Source organism: Balaenoptera borealis (genome assembly GCF_965194805.1).
Source record: "Balaenoptera borealis genome assembly, chromosome: 3".
NCBI classification, from domain to species: Eukaryota; Metazoa; Chordata; class Mammalia; order Artiodactyla; family Balaenopteridae; genus Balaenoptera; species Balaenoptera borealis.
In genome coordinates this window covers 23,206,766-23,233,655 of record NC_138866.1, presented here as the reverse complement: position 1 = coordinate 23,233,655, position 26,890 = coordinate 23,206,766, and the positions used below count along the sequence as shown (strand labels likewise).

Genomic DNA, 26,890 nt, shown 5'->3' with positions numbered 1-26,890 from the left:
AGACGACCTCAATCACGGCCCTGGGCAGATTGAAAGCAGATACTAGACTCAGGTGCTCTCCAGTCACATGAGAGTTTGTAAATATGATTTAAAAGTCCAACTGCCCCTGCCAGCTCCACTAACAGGAGGGGTTAGAGAGCTGCAAGGTGTGAGAGACTGGATGAACAGGTGTGTTTTCATCTTGGGGGATGTTGCATTCTTACAAATCTCTCTTCTAGGTATCATAATGGGAGAGTTCTAGTTTTTAATTCAATTTGTTTCTTAAACTTTGGAATAGATAATAGCACAGTTAGAAAAGCAAAAAAGCAAAGAAAACAAAAACAATTAATGTTCCCTCCTATTTCTGTCCCTCATCTGCTCAAGAAACCAACCAATTACTGGTTTTGTGTGCTTCCAGAGGTTTCTTATACATATACAAGCAAACACAAGCATTTATTCTCATTGAGCTTCCTTCTAAACAAACAGTCACATACTGTATATATTATTCTGCATCTTGTTTTTCTCATCTAATGTATCTCAGCTGTCTTTCCATATCAGTACACTGAGAGCTTTCTTGTCCTTTTTTTTTTTTACAGCTACATCCTATTTCATTGCATGAACATATCACATGTATTTAACCATCTCTCTGCTGCTTGCTATTACAAACAATATTGCAGTTAACCTTATATGTGCCTCATTTGTATGCGTGTTTGAGTATATCTGTAGGATACATTGTCAAAAAAGAATTACTAGGTTAGGAGGTATATGCATTTGTAACTTCAGTAGATATTGCCAAAGTGCCCTTGATAAGCATTATATAAATTCACAGCCCACTCTCAATGAAGAAAAGTATTTCGCCACATCTTACCAACAGAGTGTTCTTGTCAAACTTGGAAATTTGCCAATCTGGTATGTGAAAATAGGCATTTCAGTGCCGTTTTGATTTTCTTTTTCCTATGAGTGAGGTTGTACATCTTTTTATTTGTTTAAGAGCTATTTGTAAAATTTTTTCTATGACTTGATTATTGATGTATTTTGCCAACTTTTGTTGCTGGTTTACTGGTTTTCTTTTCTAATTAACTTTTGCTGGAGAGACTAATAACTCTTTCTTTGGGATATGGGTTGCCAATCTCTTCCTCATGCAGTTTTTTGTTTACCTTTTGATTTTGCTTATAGTTTTGCCCCTGAGCTTTTGATTTTCATAAGGTGGGATTATCAAACTTTTCATGTATGGTGTCTATATTTTGAATCTTAGTTAGAAAAGAGGCTTTTCAAATTCTAGGGTTGTAAAGTAACTCACCCATAATTTCTTTTGGCACTAGTATGTTTTTATTTCTTTATATTAAAATTTTAGGAAATTCCCTGGTGGTTCAGTGGTTAGGACTCTGCACTTTCACTGCCAACAGCCCTGGTTCAGTCCCTGGTCGGGGAACTAAGATCCCACAAGCCATGCAGCACAGCCAAAAAAAAAAAAAAAAAAAAAAAATTAAAAATATAGTATGTGGAATTTATCCCTGTATAAAGTGTGAAGTGTTGATCCAAATTTATATGTTTTTCCAGATGGCTACCCACTTATCCCAATAACATTATTTATGTCTGCCATCATTTCCCATTTAAGCCACTTTTATGATGTTCTAAGTTTCCAGTTGTTTGGGAGGTCTATTTTTAGACATTTTTCTGCTACGTTGGTCTGTCTATACATGTGTAGTTTTAAACTGTTGAGCCTGTATAATTGATTTCAAAATCTAAGAGAGCCTGTCTCCCTCACTGCTCTTCCTTTCAGAGTTTTTCTGACTTTTCTCATTTGTTTATTTTTTTATACATAAATTTTAGAAACAACTTCTCTAGCTAAAAGATGTACATATATACATATAGCACAAATAAAAATATGTTTTTATTGAGATGATGTTAATTTATAAATTGAAGAGAATTGTTACTTTTGTGGCCTTTATGAGTCTTTCTGTTCAAGACATGATATGTCTTTCCTTTAGCTAAAATTTTATTTTATGCCCTTTATATAAATTTCACATTCTGTTGTTAGGTTAATTCCTGAAAGCCTTTTCTTCTTCGTAACTAATTGTAGACGGGTCTTTTCTCTCATTGCATCTACTAAAGAGCTGTTTGTATATATGAAGACCATGAATTAAGGCATACTCATTTTATACACTGCCCCCTTAAAGAATCATTTTGATGGTAGTCATTTTTCAGTCATTTCTTCTGAGAACTCCCTGTATTCAGTCACATGATCTGCAAATAATTTTATTGCTCTCATTCTGGTTTTTGTATTTCCACTGTCTCTTGTTTAATTACTTTGGCTAATAGCCCAATACATTAACATGATAATCATATTGTGGGTTCCTTAGCTTTGTTTCTGACCTTAGTAAGAGTGATTCTGGTGTTTCCTTAATAATCATGAGGCTGGCTTCTGGAAACATGTCCATCCCTCTGGTTTTCTAACACTGAACCACTCAGTCCTTGAATTCTCAAATTAAGTCCCATTAGTCTTGAGTATTCTTTAAAACATGGGGCTGGATCCTTCTTGCTAATAGTTTTTTTTTTTTCCTTTTCTATGCCCTTGAGCAGTTTATTTAGCATTGGAATCCTCTACTCTTTAAAGGTGTGGAGTGATTTCTCTATGAAATTTTTTGGGCCTAGTGCTTTCTTTTTCTGAAAAGGGACTCAAGTGGTTGACAGCTTCCTCTATTTCATCTACGGAAATTGATGTGTTTGGTTTCTTTTATATAAATTTATTTATTCATTTATTTCTGGCTGCTTTGGGTCTTCGTTGCTGCGCATGGGCCGTCTCTAGCTGCGGCGAGCGGGGGCCACTCTTCATCGCGGTGCTCAGGCCTCTCATTGCGGTGGCTTCTCCTGTTGCGGAGCACGGGCTCTAGGCGCACGGGCTTCAGCAGTTGTGGCATGTGGGCTCAGTAGTTGCGGCTCAAGGGCTCTAGAGTGCAGGCTCAGTAGTTGTGGCCCACAGGCTTAGTTGCTCCATGGCATGGGGGATCTTCCCTGACCAGGGCTCGAAACTTTGTCCCCAGCGTTGGCAGGCGGATTCCCAACCACTGAGCCACCAGGGAAGCCCAATAGATGTGTTTTGATTTTTTATCATTTTAGAATTAGCATTAGGCAATTACGTTTTTCTAGAATATTCTCTCAGTCTTCCCAAGTTTTCAAATGAATTTGCATAGAGTTAACCACAACTATTTTTTCTAACTCTCTGTGCTTATTTCCTACTAATTATTTTTTAACTTTTATGTATCTACAATTTTCTTCCTCTTTTTCATTATGTGATGACCTAAAGTTTTACCCTTTTATTTTTTTAAAAACATAAATTTTAGATATATTGATTTTGTCACTTTTGTATTTTCTAACTTAGTATAAGTTATGTTTTTTAACCTTTATAAATTGGTCCTTTATGGTTTTCTTAAGTATATTTTGAGGGTTTTTTAAGTTTAGTGTCAAATATTGAATTGATTTAATTTTATTCTTTCCTCTTATTGATGTAAATATTTAAGGCTATAGATTTTCCTCTGAGCACTGCTTTTACTGTTGCCCATAGATTATGATATGTAGTGCTTTTATGTTGTTTTTCTAGGCAACCTATAAATTTGGTTTGTATGTCATTTGTCTCAAGAGTTAAGAGAGAGTTTTAAATTTTAAAAAGAATTAGCTTCTTTTCTTGATTTTGTTGTTAATATTTAGTTATTTCACTGTGATCAGAATATGCGGACTATGCTATTTTTTTTCTTTTTTGGAAAAGAAAAACTACATTTTCTTTTTTGATCATATATGGTCGTGTTTGTGATTGTCACATGGATTCTTGAAAAGAAAGGATATTCTTTATTTTCAAGGCATAAAGCTTGAAACGCATTACTTAATATACCTTTCAATTATGTTATTTGTGTCAATTATATCCTCATTTTTTATTACTTCACCTGTCATTGAATAAGCAGGGTGGCCTATGGTGTCCTATTGCAGATTCTTTGCTGAATATTTTTCCTAGTGACTCTTAACTTTTCTGTTTTCTAAATGTTATGATTATGTCATTTGGTTCACAAGTGGTTGTAATTCTGATGTCCTCCTTGTGAATTGCATCTTTTAGCATTTTAAAATGTACTGTCTCCTATCAATTGATGTTTTGGGGTTTTTTTATCCTGAATTTTACTTTCTCTAATTTTCAGATTCCTATCACTGATTTATTTTTGTTTGCTTTCTCCTGGCATACTTTGATCCATCGTTTTATCTTTAATCTTTTAAAATTAGTTACTTTTTAAAGCAAGTCTCTTGATCACAGCATAGAATTGGTTCTGCTTTGTGATTTAATGTGAAAGTCTATCTTATAATAGATAAATTAAGCAAATTACATCTAATAATGTGACCGATATATTTGGTCCTGGTCTTCTCATGTTATTTCTCTTTTTCTTATAGATCTGTTTGTTTGTTTGCTTGTTTTAAATGTGGTCTGTCGTGTGTATGTGTGTGTGTGTGTTTGCTATTTAAAGGTGGTTTGTATTTTCTCCCTGGAGGTCATTTTTAGCACTATAGAATTATATAAAATGTTTAGTGCTCTATATTTTTAAACCAGAGCTTCTCATCCAGTATACCATAGCTCAGGGCAGTTGGACAGCCTCTGGCCATGAATAGTCTTACCTGCTTACCTCAGTCCCTGAAAATATATAATTTTCTCTTAGAGTCATCTTTGAAAAATATAGGGAAATATCACTTTAATGAATATGTATTAGGTCCTTACTATGTGCAGTGGATCATAATCTTTCTTAGTGTTTAATATGGAAAAAAATGTGCATATATTTCCATTAATTAAGTTGACACCTTAATATGTTATCCTTTGACTCCTGGCAATCAGAGAATTTGTTCTATTTCCTATCTTCTTTCCCCACCTATGTTAGTTATATTGTTTCTGCATAGTCAGGGCATATTTCATTTTCATTCTGGTTCATCACATGTCTCCATTAGATTAGTCCTTCTTCAGGGACTGTAGTCTGTGCTCCCCTCCAGTCTCTTTGTCAGTTTCTCCAGTCTCTTTGTCAGTTTCTCCAGTCATGTCTTGGTTGACTCAAATTGTTCCTAGTGGTTTCCTCAAGATCCCCAGTGTTCCTACATGTTAAATACTGTTTGTCCATAGACTTTATACTTGAGTATAATTTGGCTGGGGATAAAATGTTGACTTATACTTTCTTTTTATTGTGAAGATCTTTCTGAAAGCTGGCCAATAAAGTCCTGGTGAGTCAAGAGTAGCTTTCCTTGAAGAGGCATTGTTTATGTTCAACCTTTCATAAATGGTTGTTAGGAAAATATAGACAGAGGAAATGGTTCCAGGCAGAAGCATTGCAGGTGTAAAAGAGTATGGGGCATCTATGGAATAGGCAGTTGTTCAGTATAACTGTAATGTAGAGGAAAAGAAGTAGATCTAAGTTGACAATGGAGAGTTAGGAGGAGATAGATCATAAAGGACTTGCTATACCAGGGCATCTGGACTTCTTCCAGGAGGACAAAGTAAAGCCACTGATAGCTGTGAATGAGGAGAGAAACATGGTTAGAATTGCTCATTTTAAAGGAAGGATGAAGAGGTGTCCATGAGCTTCCCTTTCAGGCAGCCTGTGAGTCTTAACTTGTGTTCTCATACTGCAGACCCAGAAATTCCATCTTTCACAAATGAGTCATATTTGTGGCTTTCCTCATTGCTCCTGCCAGCCTCACTAGCAGCCTGGTAACTTTTGTATATGAAAGTAAATAGTCTATATGATAATGATGGAATTTCTCTCATGCTAAGGCTATGTTTCTAACTACCTTCCTATAGCATGAAATAGCAAGAATTAAGGATATCTCAGTCATCCTTTTTAGAGATAAAAGGATAGTCGTTCTTCTGAAGAAGAGAAAAAGGCATTACAATTCTTGGCTATATATTTCTGTACCTCCATAATCTGTGAACTCTCTTTCCTCCAAAAATGTCATGGAAACCTTCATAAATCTAGCCAATATTCACTATAGTTCTAAAACATTTTCTTCTCCAGGTGCTCCATGGGGAGCTTTCTGCTGTCTCACTAGTTTCCACACTACTTCTTGGAGACCTGCAATACTTCACTCACTCTAAAGCTGCTAGAGTTTGCTAGTTTTAGCTAGAGCACATTTTTTATCAAACGTTATTTTAAAATTACCATGTCAAATGCACTTGTTGCTATTCTATCTTCAATCAACTATATGCTAAATATGTTGTCTTTATAGGCAAATTTATATTGTATCATAGAAACAGTGACTATCAGACAACCAAGTCTATTTTCAGTGCTTGCTTGCTTGCTTTCTTCCTTGCCTGGTTGTTTTCTTTCCTTTCTATCTGAATAGCATTATTGGCCACTTCTACAGGAAACTGGATTGTGGGATTTCCATTGAAGACTGGAGATAGAAAACAAAACCATGTTCACTATAAGAACTTGCTGGACCCACATTCGTTAAACTCTGCAATTAAGCAATGTTTTTTGCGGATCTCTTCCATCTTCTTAATGCAATTTTCAGGTAGCCACGTGGTCTTAATCCCCTCAGTACAGCTATTCTCAGTGAGTACAAAATAAAATATATTGCAGACTAGTAGTCAAGAATTTCTTCATTCTCGTGTTGAGAGCTGTTACCTAAGGGGGCAAGGCTTTAATAGGCTCTCAGCTTGACTCTTGCCATGTCTGCATACAAAATAGATAAGGGAGGCTTTGTTTTGGAAGATGTTAATTGATTGTGTCCACCAGGCTGTCTAACGAGCCAATTCCCTGAAAATATCATGATGGAAGAAAAAAAAATCTGTTCCAATTACTGTATAAGTAAAATACCTCCCTTCCACTTCTATTAAAGGAAAAACGGCACTCACTGCTTAGAACTTTTGGGATTGACAGCTGATGCTACACACGCCCAGCCCTGCTATCAGTTGACATTTCAGGAATTTCCTTATTTCCAAAATTTAAAAGAGAAAGAGAGAGGTTATAGAACCATCGAAATTCAAAGCCCTAGCATTTGGTAAATTACTTTAACCTGATTTAGGTAATGAAGGGGAGAGGCAGAGTTGGGATTTAGGCACTAAGAGGGGCTGAGTTAGTTTGCAAATTACAGGAATCTATTTTAGACCCAAACCAGGTTAATAGCTAGATTACTATGTCATTTCCCAGAATCTCACTATCCCTTTCTTTCATCTTTTTGTGAAGTGGAGGAATCTTCCACCATATGGTGCTATTCTTTGAACTCAAGTGCTGCAGTCACATCTGTGTTTCATCAAGTTTCAAGGGGGCTGGTTGCTATGGGAGCTTCTCTTTTTTTCTGGCATTGCTGATACTGGGACTGGATAGATGGCCGCACTGCTTAGCTGCATATCTAAGTAATTGGTAATGAGAATGTCCTTGACAAAACTATCTTGCAGATGAGAGTTCAGGTCTTGCCTGTGTTGCCTAAGGCCCTCAGCAAACAAAGGCCAAGATCTAAAAAGGATTACAGAGCATGATATTTCCTGTGGATCTTGGCTGCAGACACACTTTGTGTTTGCAATGGAAGAAGTAAGTGGAGGGCAGGAGGTCAACCTCATCTTAGTTGTCTTTCCCTCTAAATTTCTAAGAGAAGCAGTAAAAAGTAAGTCCTTTCCTCCAAAACCACACAGCCTTTGCCTCCTGCAAACACCTTGTAAACTAATAACCAGAGGTCAGAGCAGAAAACTATGTGAATTTGCCCCTCTAAGCAGGAGGCAAATACCTTGAGGCATAAAAGCTCCATTTTACACTTTCATCATGTATTCCCCACTACCTAAAACAGTTCTGGACAATGAATATGTTAATTGATGATAGAGGAATCAAAGATCACATTTATGATTATAACCAACAAAAAATAATTCTGATGAGAATACTGTCAAAATAAATTCTACCGTAAACGGGCCTTCTGGATATCACCTTGAGGGTTTCCAGGAGATCTTTTAGAAGGCCATCTAACAAACGTTCCCTTTCTTTATACATGAATTAAATGATTGGTACTAGTTCTAGTGTAAGACTTAAAAAGTGCCACATCTTATTCCCTACCCGCATGGAGGGGGTCCAGATCTCCAATCCATGATCAGAGATTCACAGGATGAGCATATTATTCAAGGAGCCTCACTTCATTCTCCCTGAAACTGAGCACTCGAGAAACATTTTCTCCCTTAGCTGCAAACCCTGTTCATGTTGGCAGCCATAAAATAAATGCAGCCACAACCATGTCCCAGAAATGAATCCGTCAACTCAGACGAAAATATACCCTTTCCGTATCACTACAGGGCTCTTCCAGGTCAGCTGTTAAGTGTTCCTGTTACAGTGCGTGATGCTGTTTTTCCTTTTAGCCTTGTGCCTGATTTGTAAAGTGGGGAGAAGGAGCAGTGTGGACTGCGAGATTCCCATCAGAAACATTACATTTTATTGCCTTAAATCTCTCTTACGCTTATTATAAGTGTTTTAAGTCAGCACAGTGCTGGGAAAATGTACTGGGTTGACAGACTGAACATGGGGTATTATTATCGTCTTGGGCAGGCTTACTAGATTTCTACCTTTCTATTGAGCAGGTTGCTCAAAAGGAAGTTCTGGATGATGCAAAATTGGAAAAGGAGTTAAATTAAACATATTATGAACGGATGAGAAAGGAGCAGAAGGTCTGGATACTGTGTGCAAGAGGAAATAACAAAGGAAATAGCTTGCAGAAGCTTCTCTTACCTAAGCTTGAGTCACACCTCTGAAGCTGGAAGTTACTTTTGCTCCATACAATAAATTGGTCCAGAAGGTCTATTAATCCAGTTCACGATGAAAAAAAAAATTGAATTCATCAAATTGTACACTTTTTGTCCTACTGGAAGTGTTCTTATCTAGCCCTAAGAAGTTTGCTCCTGGTCATGTATTCATTAGAAATGTTGAAGGGAATATCATTTCAATCGTGAATTTACTTATTCCTCCAGTTCAACCAACACTAGGCATTTAATGTGCATAGACGTAGATCCAGCTGTCCTAGAGTTTAGAATCTAATGAGGAAGAGAGATAATAAATAAGGAAATAAATGTATGTAACAGTGTAGAAGCAAGGAATGCTGGGAAAGAAACAAACATGATAGATACTTATTGAATTCCAAATGCAAACACTCTATCTGCTAGGTGTGTGGGGCACAAAATACAGAAGAAAAGCCTACATGTGGGAAGGTTAATTCAGAATCAATCAACAGTTTAAAACAGCAAAATAAATACTAGAAATGCCACAGGGAAGTACACAGTTAATTATTTAACAAGTAGTAATAAGAATAAGAATAACTACTTCAGGACTTGAGGGAGGAAACTGCTTCTGGTTGAGGTTGGTGGTTAGAGAGGGCTTTCAAGATTTCATAAAGATGAAGAGATTGTGACCGGAAAGTGGTCTTTCTAGAGGAAGGAATGACATGGGAAAAACACTGGGGGCTGGAAGGCTCAAAGATATTAAGCTGTTGTGAACAAATATGTAGGAAAAGTAAATGATACCGTTATAAAGGCAGGTTAAAAGATTTCAGGTTTTTTTTTTTTTAGCCTGTCTTATTAAAAGAATCAAAAATGCTAGTAGCAGTAGTAGTAATAACGATGGTAGCTGTAGTAATAGTAAGAGATAAAACACATCATTGGCAACAATCCGTATTTCCATATGTTGCTGCTAGGGTTAGAAATTGTTACAGTTTCCCTGATAGGAAATTTGGAAAAATGTATCAAAAGTTTTTAAACTATTTGTGAATTTAACCAAATAATTCTACTTTGGGGTATTCATCCAAAAGAAATAATCATGCGAATAAACAAAGATTTAGTTAGAGGGATGCTTATTATAGTTTCTCATGAACATTCTTAATTTGAAAAGAATTGATGAGCACAGATCTCTCTCATGGCTGACTTGATAATGGTGGTTATTCTCATCATCTCTTTGTATGAGAGGTGTAGAGTGATGAGATTAAACTTTCTGGTATGATAAATACACATCATGCATGTCAATATAATATTTTAGAAAAAATATTTAATAATGTTTTAGGCTAACATTTAATTATATTGACAGATGTTCGTAAAATATGGAACAAAAAGTAAAGCAAGGGGGGCTTCCCTGGTGGCTCAGTGGTTGGGAGTCCGCCTGCCAATGCAGGGGACATGGGTTCGAGCCCTGGTCTGGGAGGATGCCACATGCCACGGAGCGGCTGAGCCCGTGAGCCACAAGTACTGAGCCTGTGCTCTAGAGTCCGTGAGCCACAACTACTGAGCCCGCATGCCGCAACTACTGAAGCCCTCGTGTCTGGAGCCTGTGCTCCGCAGCAAGAGAGGCCACCGCGGTGAGAGGACTGTGCACTGCAGCGAGGAGTGGTCCCCTCTCACCGCAGCTAGGGAGAGCCGCGCCCAGCAAGGAAGGCCCAACACAGCCAATAAATAAATGTATTAAAAAAAAAAAAAAATAAAGTAAAGCAAGGGACTTCCCTGGTGGCACAGCAGTTAAGAATCTGCTTGCCAATGCAGGGGACACAGGTTCGAGCCCTGGCCCGGGAAGATTCCACGTACCGCGGAGCAACTAAGCCCGTGTGCCACAACTACTGAGCCTGTGCTCTAGAGCCCGCAAGCCACTACTACTGAACCCTGCGCACCTAGAGCCGGTGCTCCACAACAAGAGAAGCCACCGCAATGAGAAGCCCACGCACCGCAACGAAGAGCAGCCCGTGCTCTCCGCAACTAGAGAAAGACCGCGCACAGCAACGAAGACCCAACGCAGCCAAAAATAAATAAATAAATTTTTTTAAAAAGTAAAGCAAGATATAAAAGATCCTATTTAGTAACATCTCTGTATATCTGCACTGAAAAAAATACTGGAAGGATATGTATGTTCAAATGTAAACAGTGATTGTTAGGATTACAGGTGATTTTGATTCCTTAGTATCTCCTAACATTTGTGCAGTGAATATGTAGTGCTTAAAAGTTTTAATAAGTCTAGAAAAATGATGTAGCAAACTAGAAGACCAATCTCTATTATAGATAGACTTTCTTAAAAATGATGTGCCTTTGTGTGGTAGGAAAGATGGAAGACTCTTTTCTTCTTCTTCAGCTTAATGTGGGATATAATAAGCTCTTTCATCAAGAAGTGAGGGTGGTACAGTGAAAACAGTGTGGTTTGGTGTTACCGGACCTTGGTTTAAGTTCCAGCTTCACTTCTCATTAACTACCACATCCTGAACAAGTTGTTTAATGTATGTGAGCCTCAGTTTTCTCTTCAGAAAGTTGGAAATGGGAATATATGTGTTAAGTGGCCAGCACAGCACCTACATCAGAGGATTATCCCCCATAAGTGAAAAAGGAGAAAATATGGCTGACTTAGTAGTTGTGGAATTGATGTATAATAGTTGATTGAGTATTAAAACACCTGTTTTAAATTTTCCAATTTCCCAAGTAAAAATAAACGTGAAAACTTAAAGAAAACTCTAAAAATATAAATTCAATTAAACTTCCCTAGAAAACTAAGATTCTCCCTCTGAAATGTTAATTGCTAAATATTTATGGGAAAGTGCATACAGCAGAATGAGGCCTAAAGAGAGAATTTTGACAAGAATTGTGTGTGTGTGAGTGTGTGTGTGTGTGTGTGTGTGTGTGAAAGAGAGAGAGAGATTTCATCCCTCTGATTCTTTAGTCAAATCAAATAAAAATGAAGCTAATTTGCCAGTTTACAGGATCACACTAAGCAAAGTTGAAAATTGCCAACCTATGCTGATTCTCATGGTTTGAACAAACAGAACTTCAAGTAATTATTTGTTTAGTTTCAAATTACCTATATTCAATTCATAGCATTTCATTCTGCTTTGAAATTGTATTTTCCTAGTTTGTTTCATTGAGTTCAGGATGGGGGCAGGGGAAGGAAACACCTTAAAATACCTTGAATATACCTTAAAAGTAGCATGTTTCGAAAGTCCTTCAGTTAGTTTCATTAGCATCTCTAACTGTAAACAGAAATAGTTGCACATCCCAAAACCCACAAATATTTGCCCAGGGTCCCCCCCTGTAATCTTTTGCCCAGAGAACTTTAGTCCAGGAGGCTGGTGTGGGAGAAGCAGCAGCGTTCACATAGTCAAATTAAAAATGAGGATTTAGATCAAAACAAAAGAAAACAATTTTGTATGGAAAGTTAGATGCGCTCATTCTATTTAAATTGCAATTTAAAAAATTAATTATATATGCTGGGATGTGTATGTGTGTGTACTTGTGGGTAAGTGCACATACAAGAATAAACACACAGGAATCTGGGAAAGGATGCTTCATCATTCCCTTCAGATGGCTGCTGGACAAAGACTGGGAAGGATGTGTTCTTTCTATACCTTCTCCATATGGAAATGCAGCTTCCTCTTTTTGCTTGTTTTCTCTGTTATCCATATTTGGATTTGAAGAAAAAAAGTGTCTTCCTCCCTTCCTTCCTTCCTTCCTTCCTTTTTTTTGAATGAACTGTCAAAATTTTGGCTGTGATTAAGGAAAAGAAGTAAAGCAAGCAGAACTAACATGAAACCAGGAAGGGAAAATAGAATTGCCACATCTTCTTGTATAGAGTCAGCAGTCTTCTACCTTGAACAAAATAATTTTGTTCTAAGGAAGGGAAAATGGGACTTAGAGAGGTAGCACTATCATCAAACCATCTGTTGTGCTCCTATTTTCTTGGAATTGATGGGAAATATACAAACTACATAAACCAAAACTGGCCCTCTAAAATGAGTGGCCCATACATTTGGTCCATTTATCTCACAGAAACGTGAAGAAGTATCTTCATTAAAGTTCCTATCTCTGGGCCTTATTTCCTCTTATCTCCCAGTAGAAATGTTGTACTGTCCTAACATTTGCAATTGAGAGCATAGATAGATAAGAATTCAACCCTCCAGTCCCATTTATTGCAATTGTATTTAAATACACGGCTTAATTAGCTGTACTCAGTCTCCTTCCCCATCCTCTTTGAAGTGGTAAAGTCCCATTGCATCCGTTCAGCTAATTTTATGCTCTTAGCCTAATTTTTGAGTTTTATAGAAACCAAGGGTGCAAGTGCCCTACGTGATCTCTAAGTCCAGATACTTGACTCAAAGGAGCATTTTGTTCAATGGAGGACACAAAGTTAGTTGTTTTGGATTTGAGCTTCAGTTAAAGCATTCAACCATCTATCACCAAATTCATCTTGCAGAATTAATTTGCCAGTATAAGGAAGGAAAGATAGGACATTGAGATATATACACGTTAATAACAAAACAACATTACACGTCACAACACCCAGGTAGGGAAAGAGTGAGAAGTAGTAGTAGCGTGAGATTTTGTAGAGTATGCTAATTTTATAAAGTTTGCTTATGGGAAAAACCAAATATTGATGACATTTTGCAGGAAATGCTACACTGAGGTTTAACAAACACCAATAAGGTCAGAGAAAAAGTAGTATGAGTGCAGAATTAAGAAAATGATAGGGCTGAGTATATCTAAGGTGTGATCTTTAATATGATCAATAAAACCACCAAAGACGTTTCACACTAGCTGTGAGTTGGGTTCAGATCATGATATCCAGTCTTAATACCATTTTTGAGCATGAATTACTAGATATATTCATATCCTATAATATTTTGTACTTAGTGGGCCCCTGTTGAGTCTCTGTTGGCTTGAGATATGATCTGCTGAGAGGAAAGCAACAGAAGTTACTAAGGTAGGGACTTCCCTGGTGGTCCAGTGGTAAAGAATCCACCTTACAATGCAGGGGACGCGGGTTCGATCCCTGGTCAGGGAACTAAGATCCCACATGCCGCGGGGCAACTGAGTCTGTGCACCACAACCACTGAGCTCGTGCGCCTCAACTAGAGCCCACGTGTCACAAACTACAAAGCCCATGCTCTGAAGCCTGCATGCCACAACTAGAGAGAAGACTGCACACTGCAACAAAGAGCCCGTGGGCTGCAACGAAGATCCCGCGTGCCATAACTAAGACCCGATGCAGCCAAAAATAAATAAATAAATCTTAAAAAAGAAAAAGTTAGTAAGGTATCAGACAAGTAATATGTGATCTAACACTTGAGAGTACTTTGATCAAGTGGGGTGGAAATTGTGCTCATCGGCTTATCCCTGTGTTCCTCTACATTCCCTGGCCTCCACTGATGTAAGATTTGAAGCAAATGGAGTATGATCAGGAATGAAGTGTGTCACTTCTAAGCTGTAATTTAGAGTAATCTAGAGTCATCTCCCTCCTTCCTCTCTTCCTCTCTTTCCCTGCCACCTCTTGGTTGAGCTTTAGTGATCTAGTGTCCTAAAGAGTCTTGCATTAAGGTAGAGGCAGGTCACCAACCCACGTTAGCATTTACATGAGCAAGAAATAAATACGCGTGCGCATGTGTGTGTTTATGAGTGTGCATAAGTGTTAAGCTACAGATATTTAATTTGTTCCTGCACCATAGATAGCCTATCCTGACTCTTGCAACAAGTTAGAATTTTTTTTTGATATTGAAATTTGATCATGAAACTAGACCATTAATTAAAATATTTAGAAACTGTAAGTTATAAAACAGCTGTGCTAGTCTCAGGGGAAAATGAAAATTATTGAAGTTCTTCTGTTTCTTGTGGCCTGAACCTTCTTGAAAGCCTCTAAAACCAGACTTCCCAGCCAGTACACATCAGCCCGCAACACAGTGTGCTGAGATATCCGTCCCCTCTGCCTACAGTGGCTTGCTGAGCTCGCAGACCAGATCATCTAGACAAAGCATCACCAGCATGAGCAGCCTTGCTTGCTTACTCCAGGGTGCTGTGTGAATAATACCATTTTCTGTATGTGACATGATGTGAAAAAGGTAGAGAAGCACCATGGGTCTGGGTATCCAGGTGCACCCATGTGACTACCCCTATACTCCAGGTCTTCTTTCCTTAGACCCATTTCTCCACTCTCACCTAAGTCCTCTCCCAAGTGTGTTATTTTCAGAAAAATTTGAGAAGGAATTGTTGTAACAATTGGCATGCTTAACAAATAAATATTGGTTGAATTAATAAATAAACATGCATTTGAAGCACTCCTGTATACCTCCATATGTCCTCTTTTGGGCACTGTATCTATTCGTAAGGGGAGAGTTTCCTGGCAACCATCAAAATCTTCCTAATTAGGAACCTTCAATTCCATTCCTGAATTTTTATCATGAAAAGAGAAAACCTGAAACTGAAACCCACGGAAGCATGGGGTGTCTCTGTTAGGTTAGCCCAATCTTTGTTCACCACAAGAAACTAGATTATGATAACCCCTTATATTTATCACGTGTTTACTCTATGCCATTCCTGACTCTATATGTTTTACATATATTAGCTTATTTATTTCTCATAGAACCCTAATGAGCAAGATGTTGTTCTCAACCCCTGTTTTACAGATAAAGAAACTGAGAAACAGAACTTATGAAGCTTGCTCGTGATTGCATAGCACTACCTAGGCAGTGGCAGAGCTCATATTAAAAGCAAGGAGTCCAACTCCAGCCTCTGAAAGAGGATGCTGGGCTGCCTCCTCTTCACAGACTGATGGTGAAACTCCCAGCCTGAGAGTTTTGTTTCATTTGGTGCAAATCGCCATCCTCTATCCTAGTGCCAAAAGTCACTTCCAAAGGAAACAGCTCTGACTACCAACAGTTATTTAGAAGAAGTATGATTTTGAGTTTTAAGAGTTCACCTTAGTTCAGCTCAGATCTCCTGTTTGATAGTGAAAGTTATGCTGTTATGCACTGAAACAGATAATCTACTGTGTCACCACCTCTGTGACAGGTGATTCCATGTTCATATAAGAGCATTTTGGCATCTGAAGAAACAATAAAACTCCTCCCAACACATCAAGTGTTCCATCCAAAGCAACTTGGCATACTGCTCATCTTTGGAAAGGTTCAAACCCTGCAAACTTCCTCACCCCCACCCAATCATTTGCACACCAATAATAATTACGATTACTAATATTTAAATAAGGTGTCCAGTTCTATGAATAATAATGACCACATGTTAAAAGTGGCAGAAGAGTGGACAGAGTCTGTTCTAATTAGCCAGAACTGGGGAGACAACTCTAGTAAAAATTCTCAGCTTACTTAATGCTTCATAGTAATTAATAGTAATTGATAACAACTTGTAGCAACTAAGATCTAATACATGTACTTAATTTGCAAGTGTCCTCCTTACCTTGAATACATTTTTTTATCTAATATAAAAGTCTGGGATTGGGGACTCGGGTTCTTCTTCTCATCCTTTTCTCTCTTCTACTGAGAAAATTGTTAAGGATCTTACGACATGCCACGCTGTTGCTGGAAGAGAGCTTAGAGATCATTCTAGCACACTGCATTGTACTATAGATGAAAGCTTTGAAGCTTAGACAAGTCCAGTGACTTATTCAAGTCACCTTTCAAGCCATTGGCATGAATGTTGATTGGCATACCTGGGTCAGCTACTCAATTTGTGAACAGGGCTGGGACATGATCTAGTACAGAACATGGTGCTTTTGTATTAAAAAAAAAAAAAAAATACCTTTGGCTGCTTTGTTATAAGAGGCCTGAGGTGCAAGGACTCTAAGATTGGTAATCATGTCAAATTAATAAATTAAAAGGGGTTTTATGTCTGAAAAGCCCAACACTTTATTTGTTTTACAGATACAGTGTCTCCTCTATACCAGACACTGTACCTGTAGAACAAATAAATGAATATTCAAACCTAGCCCCTCTTAACTCTGTCTGACCTCTTTGAATGACACAGAGCTCAGAACTTTGCGTGGCTTTTCATGTTAGCTCTGTAAAATGAAACTCTCCTAGGGGAAACTCTGTAAATTCTATTCAGAGTTTAAAAACACAGATTTATGGGAGAGCCCCAAATCAATCAAAAACATGGCAGTGTTTTAAAAAAACACACACACACAGAAGAAAAGAGAAAACTATGAGAAGACCCTGCCTGCCAAAAGAGGCTTGTCAGCAGTTGAAAACGCCAAGATATGAGTATATAATGGAAATGTGACAATGATCATTTGGGCAAAAACACAATTTGCATGAGAATGAATTAGGAAATGTCCCGGAACACTAGAAAGATGAAAAAATCTGGCATCCTGCAGGGCATGTTCACGTTATTGAACATAAACCACACCATGAATCTTCCTGTGGTCAGACACCCTGGAAGAAGCATGGATCCCTTTCTAGACATTGATATTAGAGATGCACTAAGACACGTAATCCTATGTAAAGGAAGAATATATATATATATATATATATAACTATGTAAACTGTTCAAACTATCTCCTGATGCTATTTTTGAGGTCTATTTTATTCCTTCATTCTGCAATCTGAAATTCATTAAAAGGAAGAATGCCCCTTAAATTGTACTCTGCTGTACCCTGGAGGAACACCTGAAAAAGTTAATAATAAACCCTTGAGATTAGGCAAGTGGAGAGGAAAGAATTATGAAATAAAACAAAGCAAAGGAATCATGTAAACAAATTAATTGTCTGGAAGTGAAGAGCACGTTCGTGATTTTGCCCTGGTCGAAGGAAAACTGGAGCTCTTCCTGCTCACTGACTGATTTAAAAGCGCCTTCCCCCACGGCATCACCGAGAGAGGGGGTACATTGCAGTGCGAAGCGTGGATAGGTTGCCGCGTCAATTAAAATAGAAATTCATTACTGAAACCTCCAGAGTAAAAGGTTGAGGCTTTATGCTTTGAGGATGGAGAGAAGCTTTTCTTCCTCTATTTTCAGTTTTTTCTTTTTTTTTTTTTCTCTTCCAGATTGATTTTGGGGACTTTTATTTAGGATTTCCAGTAGTAGCTATTATACCTTTTGGTTACAAATTGTGTTATCACCTGTCACACATTAAGCACACTCGATGTAACAGGCACCTTATGTATTTGATCATCTTTAATCCTCAGAGCAATTGTGTAGTGAAAGGTATCGGTATCACTTGAGGAAACTGAAGTTCACAGAGGTAGAACTGAACACCTTTGCGTGGTGACACCGAGGATTTAAGACCAGGTCTGCCTGACTTAGAAGCTTCTGATCTTTCCAGTACGCGATAGAGACTTCTAAGGCAGGTCCTGTGTGCTGAGTTAGAGATGCATGCCGTATGCTTCCAGAACGGGCATTACACATTCAGTTGCATGTTGGTTCTCTCGGGATCCCATTGGGGTTACATATGCGAGGGGATACATGCAACACAGCCACCCACTGAACGCGGTGACCCTTGAGCTCTGCAAAGAAGCAGAAGCTCAACTAGCTTGGCTGACATGTGCTTTATGAGAAGAGTATATGTTTTAATTTTGTGAGAGTTACTATTCTAATGAATATAAACAGTCTGCCCAGGCTTCTGGCAATATCTTATGTTTTCCTGGTATAGACCATATACCCTCAAGTGGGTAAAAGAGGTTTATAAAAAGGATTATTATTATCAAGGGTGAAGAAACAAGAAGCAATGTTCTGAACAAAAGAAATTGTTTATCCATTCATTCATTCAGCTCACGTTTATTATGTGCTGAGCACCGTGCCTGTAAATCTTAGAGATAAATGGCGTGGACCCTACCCTAAAGGTGTCACAGCTTAGGTAGGTTGACAAACAGGTAACTCAGGATTACAGTACAGCCAGGACAGAGGAAAGCACAGGCCCTTATGGAAACACTAAAGAGGTCATGTAAATCAGATTGGAAGAGGAGGTCCACAAAGGCTTGTCAGGAGAGACGATGTTTGGACGGAGTTTTGCAGACAAACAGGAGTTAAGAGGACAAGCAGGGGAAAGGATGTTACAGGCCAAGTGATTAGCATGGGCAGAACGAGTGGTTCTGCATAGCTGGGAAAGGGGTCTGTTGGTTTCCTAAGGCCGACGTAACAAATTACCACAAACTCAGTAGCTTGAAACAAAGAAATTAATTTTCTCACAGTTCTGGAGGTCATCTATCTGAAATCAAGGCGTCCGCAGGTTGGTTCCTCCTGGAGATTCTGAGAGAACGCGTTCCATGCTTCTCTCCTAGGTTTTGGTGATTAGTAGACACATCTCTCCAGTCTCTGCCTCCTCTTCACATCACCCTCTCCTCTTGTTTCTCCTTTTCTGCCTGTGTCTTCTTCGCTTCTTATAAGGACACTTGTCACTGGATTAGGACCCACCTAGAGAATCCAGATGATCTCATCTCAAGATCCTTAATTACCTCCTCAAAGACCCTTTTTCCAAATAAGGTCACACCTACCCACATGTTCCAGGTGGGCACACCTTTTTGGGGAGCCACCCTTCAACCCACTACAAATGATAAAGATAAATTAGTGACCTGATGACATAGGAAAGAAGCATGGCCAGGTCCTATAGGCCCTCGTGTACCTGCAAAGGTATGTGGGCTTTACCTTGAAAGAAATAGGAAGTCATTGGAATTTTAATAGCGGAACTGGCAGCTCTGGAAAGTATAATCCTTAATTATACTTCTATTGTTAATGCCTCCAGCCAAAGACCACCAGGAACCCTCCTGTGGTTAATTGCGTTGTGTTTCTTACTGGTTGCAGAGAACACACTGTGAGGAACCGTAGTGTCTCAGCTGTACGGCGTTGGAAAGAACCTATTATAAGATTTAAACTTTGGTTGGGTGATTTGGAGGAGAGTCTAAGGAAGCCTGGTTTACTCTAGATGGAATGCTATGAGAAAGCAGGGGCAATTCTGAGTGACTCCCTCAATAAATCTTATCCAGGGTCTTCCCTGGCAGTCCAGTGGTTAAGACTCTGCACTTCCAGTCAGGGAACTAGGATCCTACAGGCTGTGTGGCGCAGCCAAAAAAAAGAAAAAAAAAAAAGTACTATTTAAATAAATAAATAAATAAATCTTATCTGTAGGGGAAACAGACTAGACTAAGGATACTTTTTTTTCTTTAATTGGAGTATAATTGCTTTACAATGTTGTGTTAGTTTCTGCTGTACAGGGAAGTGAATCAGCTATATGTATACATATATCCCCTCCCTCTTGGACCTCCCACCACCCCCATCCCTCCTCCTCCCCTTGCATCCATCCCCATCACAGAGCACCAAGCTGAGCTCCCTGTGCTATACAGAGGGTTCCCACTAGCTCTCTATTTTGCACATGGTAGTGTATTTATGTCAAACCTAATCTCCCAGTTCATCCCACCCTCCCCTTCCCCCTCTGTGTCCACACGTCCCTTCTCTACATCTGCATTTCTTTTGTTTGTTTTTTGGGTTTTTTTAACATCTTTATTGGAGTATAATTGCTATACAATGTTGTGTTAGTTTCCACTGTATAACAAAATGAATCAGCTATATGTATACATATATCCTCATATCCCTTCCCTCTTGCATCTCCCTCCCACCCTCCCTATCCCACCCCTCCGAGGTCACAAAGCACCGAGCTGATCTCCCTGTGCTATGTGGCTGCTTCCCACTAGCTATCAGTTTTAAATTTGGTAGTGTGTATATGTCCATGCCACTCTCTCACTTCACTGCAGATAGGTTCATCTGTACCATTTTTCTAGATTCTACATATATGTGTTAATATATGATATTTGTTTTTCTAACTTACTTCACTCTGTATGAGAGACTCTAGGTCCATCCACGTCTCTACAAATGACCCAATTTCGTTCCTTTTTATGGCTCAGTAATATTCCATTGTGTACGTGTGTGTGTGTGTATATACATATATATATATGTGTATATATATATGTGTGTATATATATATATACATATATATATACACACACACACACACATACATACACCACATCTTCTTTAGCCATTCGTCTGTTGATGGGCATTTAGGTTCCTTCCATGACCTGGCTATTGTAAATAGTGCTGCAATGAACATTGGGGTGCATGTGTCTTTTTGAATTATAGTTTTCTCAGGGTATATGCCCAGTAGTGGGATGGCTGGCTCATACGTAGTTCTATTTTTAGTTTTTTAAGGAACCTCCAGTAAGGATACTTTTTAATTGGTAAAGAAGTAGCAGTCGTGAGCCAAGAGAGGGGAATGTTTGGTATTTTGTGAAGGAAGTAGTGACTTGGTTTCTGTCTGTGCATAGATAAAATTAAGAAGTGGCTTTGTTTCGCCTTACGGTGTCACAGTCTCAGAGTGACCCTGTCTGAGATCTGTGTTCTGTGATATTGCTCGTGTCCAGTAGGAGAAGGACATGGTTTAGCTGTGGGTGCCAGGTTCATGTTCTGGAGGTCAGGAGCTGCTTTGTTTTTCTTTCTCAATACCAAACTACGAAAACAATCATGGCTAAAATTCCAGCAGTCATAATGAAATACATCAACCAAAACATTCAGACTGTCCCTTAAAAGCTATAATAAAAGTCACAAAATTTTCTGAAAAGTGCACTTACCTTTGCTTATGGGTGCATCCTTCAGATTTAATTTACTTCTAAGCCACCAGTTGGACAACATCTATTTTAAAGACTGGAGGAGCTAACCGAGAGGCTCCCTGACTGGTGCGCTCTTTTATCTAACAGCTGTAATAGCATTTTCTTCAGTTTCCCTGCAGAGCCTAACCCAACCACATCCCTGTGAAGAAAGTGCTGGAAGTCCCCTATTCAAGCCCTCTCCCTTTTCTGAGCTGCTCTCTCTATTTAAATATGATAAGTGAGTCATATGCAGTTCTCTTTGATGAAAAATAAACAAGGGAAAGAACCCCAAACACTCCTGTGGCAAAGGTCCCTTCAGAACATACTGCCTTCGCTGTTAGAGATTTATCTTTTTAAAAGAAGGCAGAAATAGGAAAGGGCCACAGAAGGGCAGGAATAGCCGAGAAAACAAGGCAGCAGTCTTCTCTGTGAGGGAAGATGAAAAAGGCTACTAGTACCTTTTTTAGTCCAGCAAGAAAAAAAGTATAATATCATATAGCTGGTGCTCCTAGAAATGAAAAATGACAAAGAAGAGGCTTTCCCCTACACTCTCAAGGAGAAAAGGGCTCTCTAAAATGAAAGTCAGAGACATTCCATTGAAAGGAAATATTTTTCCCCTCTAACTTATAATTAGCTTTCAGTGATGCTGGCTTTTATAGACTCTTATCAAGGCAGATTGCTCAGCACAGTGAGTTTGGCTGGTGTTATTCATACATGTAAGCACTGGGATATCCATCATAAACACAAGCCAGCTGTCATCTTTTGAGGTTTCAACTGATTGCCAGTTCAGGTCAAGAAGAAAAGTATTCCTCTGTCTTCATCTGTAATATTATTTATCAATTGCAACAGGAGGATCTGACACCTTCAGTGACATAGCCCAGCATCCTGTTAAATTGATCAGAAGTCCAGTAATGTGCAGTAGTTTCTAACATTGAGATCCAAAGCCTATTTCCTTTCTGACATTCTGTTGGGATCAAAGCCTAGGGTAGAAGTGGTTAATGAGGCTTCCCAATGTCCCTCAAGATCCAGGTCAGCTTGTTTATCCCTAACAGAGAGGTGGATGTGTTAATAGCTTCTGCGGCCTGTGGTTTCCCTTGTGGAGATGCCAGTGGGCCATGTGTACTCCTTGGGTCTCAGGGTGATGGGGCTTGCATTGGCTGTGACTGACAGCATGAGCTAGAAGGTTGGCTACGTTTGGCATGACATGGTTGGCACAGGCCACCTCAGACCTTGAAAACTTGGAGCTGATGCAGAGGTGGATAAACACATTGAAGACAGGTTGCCAACTCAGATTTTTATGGAAGCCAGACAGGTAATGTGCCTGAGTAAACCTGGCAAGGTGGCAACTTTGGGGATAGTGACCACTCAGCTCCCACTGATTATGATCATTCAAAGATTTGGGCCTATTGTTGCCAACTTTTCAAGAGCAGCCAAATGTCTGGTGTATATGATAAATCCCCTGACTTAAGTATCACCATCTAAGTCAAGCCTCTGGTAGGCCAGATTAAACGGTTTGCCTTATAGGCTGCCATTTTGTAACTTCAAGCTAAGGGCACATTTCTTTGCTTCCTAATACTTATACAGAGCTCTGTGGACTCAAGTTTTTGGACTTCTTTTAATCTCATTCAAAGAAATGAAAACAAATGAAAAAGATAGGCAAGGAAAATGAAAATACTTTTCAAATGTCACAGTGTCCCCATGGAGCTAGGGTGGTTGAATTAAGGGGGACAGCTGAACTTTCAGTTCTGCTTCTGTAACTGAACAGTTAGTAATGGTTCCCCGGGGCAGGGTTGAGTCACTAAACAAGCACTAGACAAATGGTGCAATACTAGTACATGAAGAAGGCAGAGCACAAGCTCCTTGCCTTTGAAAAATTTGTGAATTCATTGAGAGTACTATGGTAACATGCATGGAATAATTAGAAAAAAATGCCAAAATAACATGTAAGCAAGTGGGCTCTCAGAAAGTATGATGATTCAATTTCCTTCTTTAACAGCATCTCTTCTTAATAATGGTCCAAAGAGAGAATAGAAAAGCAGCATGGCGGCCATAGATCTTACTAGATGGCTGCCATTTCTGTTGGATGAGATTGGATATCAGGCAAAATGAATAAGAAGTTGGCCTTTCCAGACCCTGAAGTTCTAGAAGTTATGACACTTTTGAAAAAATGGTTCTCCCAAGTTACTATTTCAAAAAATAGCTGTGAATTTTAACAGATCTATGAACTGAAAGCAACAATATTGAGAACCAAATAACCTAGATCACCCTCTCAAGAGTTACTGCATAGACCAGTGGTTCTTAAATTATAGTCTCTGGAGTATAGCCCTCCAGGTGATCTCATAAACACTAAGGAGAACCTCTGTTGTCCTTGAGAGAGGATGGAAACTCTGATAACCCATGTTTGAGGTCTAAAAATGATCACAATCTCCTCTGTCCTAGGAAACCTCACCAGTGAACTGCAGGGTAGACCACCAAGATAGCACACCCTTGGAAAGGTGTATAACCCTTGCTTGTTCGGTTGGGTTTTGGCCTGTTTTTTCTTGTTTGTGTGTTTGTCTTTGTGTTTTTAAGCCCCGTTGATTCTTGTATTAGTTTTCTATTGCTGCTGCAATAAATTACCACAAATTTCATGGCTGAAAATAATACAGTTTATTATCTTACAGTTCAAGTCCAACTTCTAGAAGTGTGGGTAAAATCCAGGTGTCAGTAGGGTAAGTTCCTTTCTGGAGGTTCTAGGGGAAAATCCATTTCCTTGTCTTTTCCAGCTTTTAGAGGCTACCTGCTTTCCTTAGCTTATGGGTTCCTTCCCCCATTTTCAAAGCCAGCAACATCAGGCTGAGGGCTTCTTGTGCTGCAATCTCTCTGGTTCTCTCTCCTCTATCTCCCTTTTCCATTTTAAAGATCTCACAATTACATTGGGCTCATCTGGATAATCCAGGCTACTCTCCATAGTTTCGGGTCAGCTGATTAGCAACCTTAATTCCCCTGTACCATGGAAAGCAACATATTCACAAGTTTTACGGATTAGGACATGGACATCTTTGGGCAGCCATTGTTCTGCCTACCACAATTCCCAATATCTCCATCTGGAGAGATTGTATACTTTTTTTTTTTTTCACATCAAGAAATGGAATCTGGTAATTTATAAAAATATGTTCAAATGCAGTATATGACCTCTTCATGCACACTTCATGCACACATAGAAGAGTAATAAATTACTCTTCTGTGAACTGGACAGGCAGCGTAATATTCAACGAAAAAGACATGGGCTTTGTAATCAGACAAACCTGATTTCTACTCTGGTACTTTCTAGCTGTCTGACTTCTGTCAAGTTAAAAAATTTTGAGACATAAATTCCTTTCTTCCGAAATGGAGAAAATACTTCCCTTATATGATTATTTTGCTTAAATTAAATAGAAATAATGTGTCAGAATCATAGTAGAATTTTAATCAATGGTATTATTATTTCCTGAAATCCTGAGTTCCATTTCAGTACTGTTGGGTAAAACCAGTTAAAGAAACCAAATTCGATGTTTCAGTTTGATGAATTGCATTAAATGAAAAATATTTCCCCAGGGTGTTTGTCTGATTTGTTAGCATATGCGAGATGTTTGAATTTCAAAGATGAAAAAGTGATTTGAAAGTGCAAAATGGTGCAGCTGTCCTTATCAGTAAACAGGTAATACCACCCTTTGAGCAGGGGGGCATGGATACCAGTAGAATAAAAAGATGGGTACAAAGACAGAAGCCTCAGAGTTACTCAGAATTAAGGAGATGAATCTTTACTGTCAATATAAGTCTCCCAACTGCTAGTGCAAGTGGAGGATAGATTTTCTTTTCCACTAGATTTACTTTCTGATATACAAGTTTATCGGTCAAGCAAGGACTATTCATCAAGTCATTTTCCATCGATAACTCCAGCCTAAGCCCGACAGGCTGAGTGTTTATTATTCACTCTTAAAAGGCTGGAGCTCATTTGCTTCTGCAGTGGAGAGAGGAGCAGACCCAGACAGAGAGAGGAATGAGGGCACTCAACAAAATGGCCATTCATTTCAGTCAAGCTTGACTAATAACAAAGGTGTAAAACAACCAGGAAAAGCTCCAGTTACAGCTGGAAATCAAATATTGATCCACTAATCCCCTAATTTACTGACTACCCATTTAATGATCTGATTCCCGTTTATTCATCCAACAAATACCAGTTGAGCCCTTCCTGCAGACCAGGCCCTGTACAAGGCCAAAGAAAACATTACGCCAATGCTCACCGCCATCCCCAGACATGCATACACAGTCAATCTGGAGCCTTAAGAAATTAGTCTTTTGTTTCTGAAGACTGGGTGCTCTTAAAAAAACATCCGTGCTTATAATTACATGATGTAGTGTAAGATCCTACAATCGTCTTTTTCTGTAAGGCATCGCTGTGACCAGCAATGAATGTATTACTACATTGATCTTCTTTTAACACTATATAAAATGAAGGGACTACATTGCCCGTGGCCTCCAGAAACTTACCTTCAAATAGCATCAATGCTATTAATGCCACACACACTAAACACACTGAATAAAATGGAATAAATATTGAAGAATCTAAATTCAGTTAATTTGCAAGCCAAATCTTGCTTCAAATTGTATTGACATTATTTGTTCCCTTGTTGGTTATGTGAGGCGCCTTTTAAGCTGAAAGAGAGGACTTTCAGCTATTGTTCCCTCGTGAGATGCCTTCTCTTCGGGGAATTTGGGAACCCGTAGGCATAGGCAGGGGCCATTTCTGCAGCATACTGGTGCTCTGGGTGATGATGTCCATAGAGTGGAAGGCAGTGAGGAGGGAACCAAAGAGGAGGGGGTAGCTGAATGGCATTTTGGCAATCACAGCGTGGGTTCATTGATTTCTTAGAAAGAGTATAAATTCCCCAAACACCAGAAGCACCTGTGTTCAAATAGAGATTTTTGTTTTTATGTACTCAAGGCCTGCGTTCCAGAGCTAATTGGAAAGTGTTTGATGACCTGTTAGTTTGGATTTGCACTGCCGGTGACTTCTCTCCTCGTGTGAACGCAGTGGAATTGCGGCGTGTATGTTTGGACTTCAGCAACCTCAACAATGCAGGGGAGGAGGGGTGAGGAGAGGTTGTGAGACGGTGTGCCAGGAAGAGAACACCCAAGAATAATTGACATAATGTGGCATTTCTAACCATACTTTTCTTCAATGAGCTTATGCCTGGGAGTCAGAGTGAATGGGAGGCTTAAATCTGTCATGCCCTCAATTTCTACATTCCTGCCGGTCTTTCAAGGCTGAGCATCTTTCCTTCTTGAGTAGAGTATAATTCTAGTCCTTAAAGATACAGTAAACATTTTTCATGCAATATGGTCCCTAAACACAAGCAAATAAATAACCCAACCAAAGAAACAGAGAAGTGTCTTCTAAAAGTAGAATACCAATATGATGCTTGCTGAGTGATGACACTGCACTGCATCGGAAGGGCCAGTTTAGGAGAGTTTCAAAGAGAGTTCTGACTCGGTGATCTTCTATGCTGACTTT

General features: G+C 39.0%; 1 protein-coding gene across 20 annotated transcripts in view; it reads left to right on the top strand.

Moving 5' to 3' along the window:
* NRXN3 (neurexin 3) overlaps window positions 1-26,890 on the top strand; it is a 1,723,243-nt gene that overhangs the window by 1,395,446 nt on the left and 300,907 nt on the right. The window lies entirely within an intron of this gene.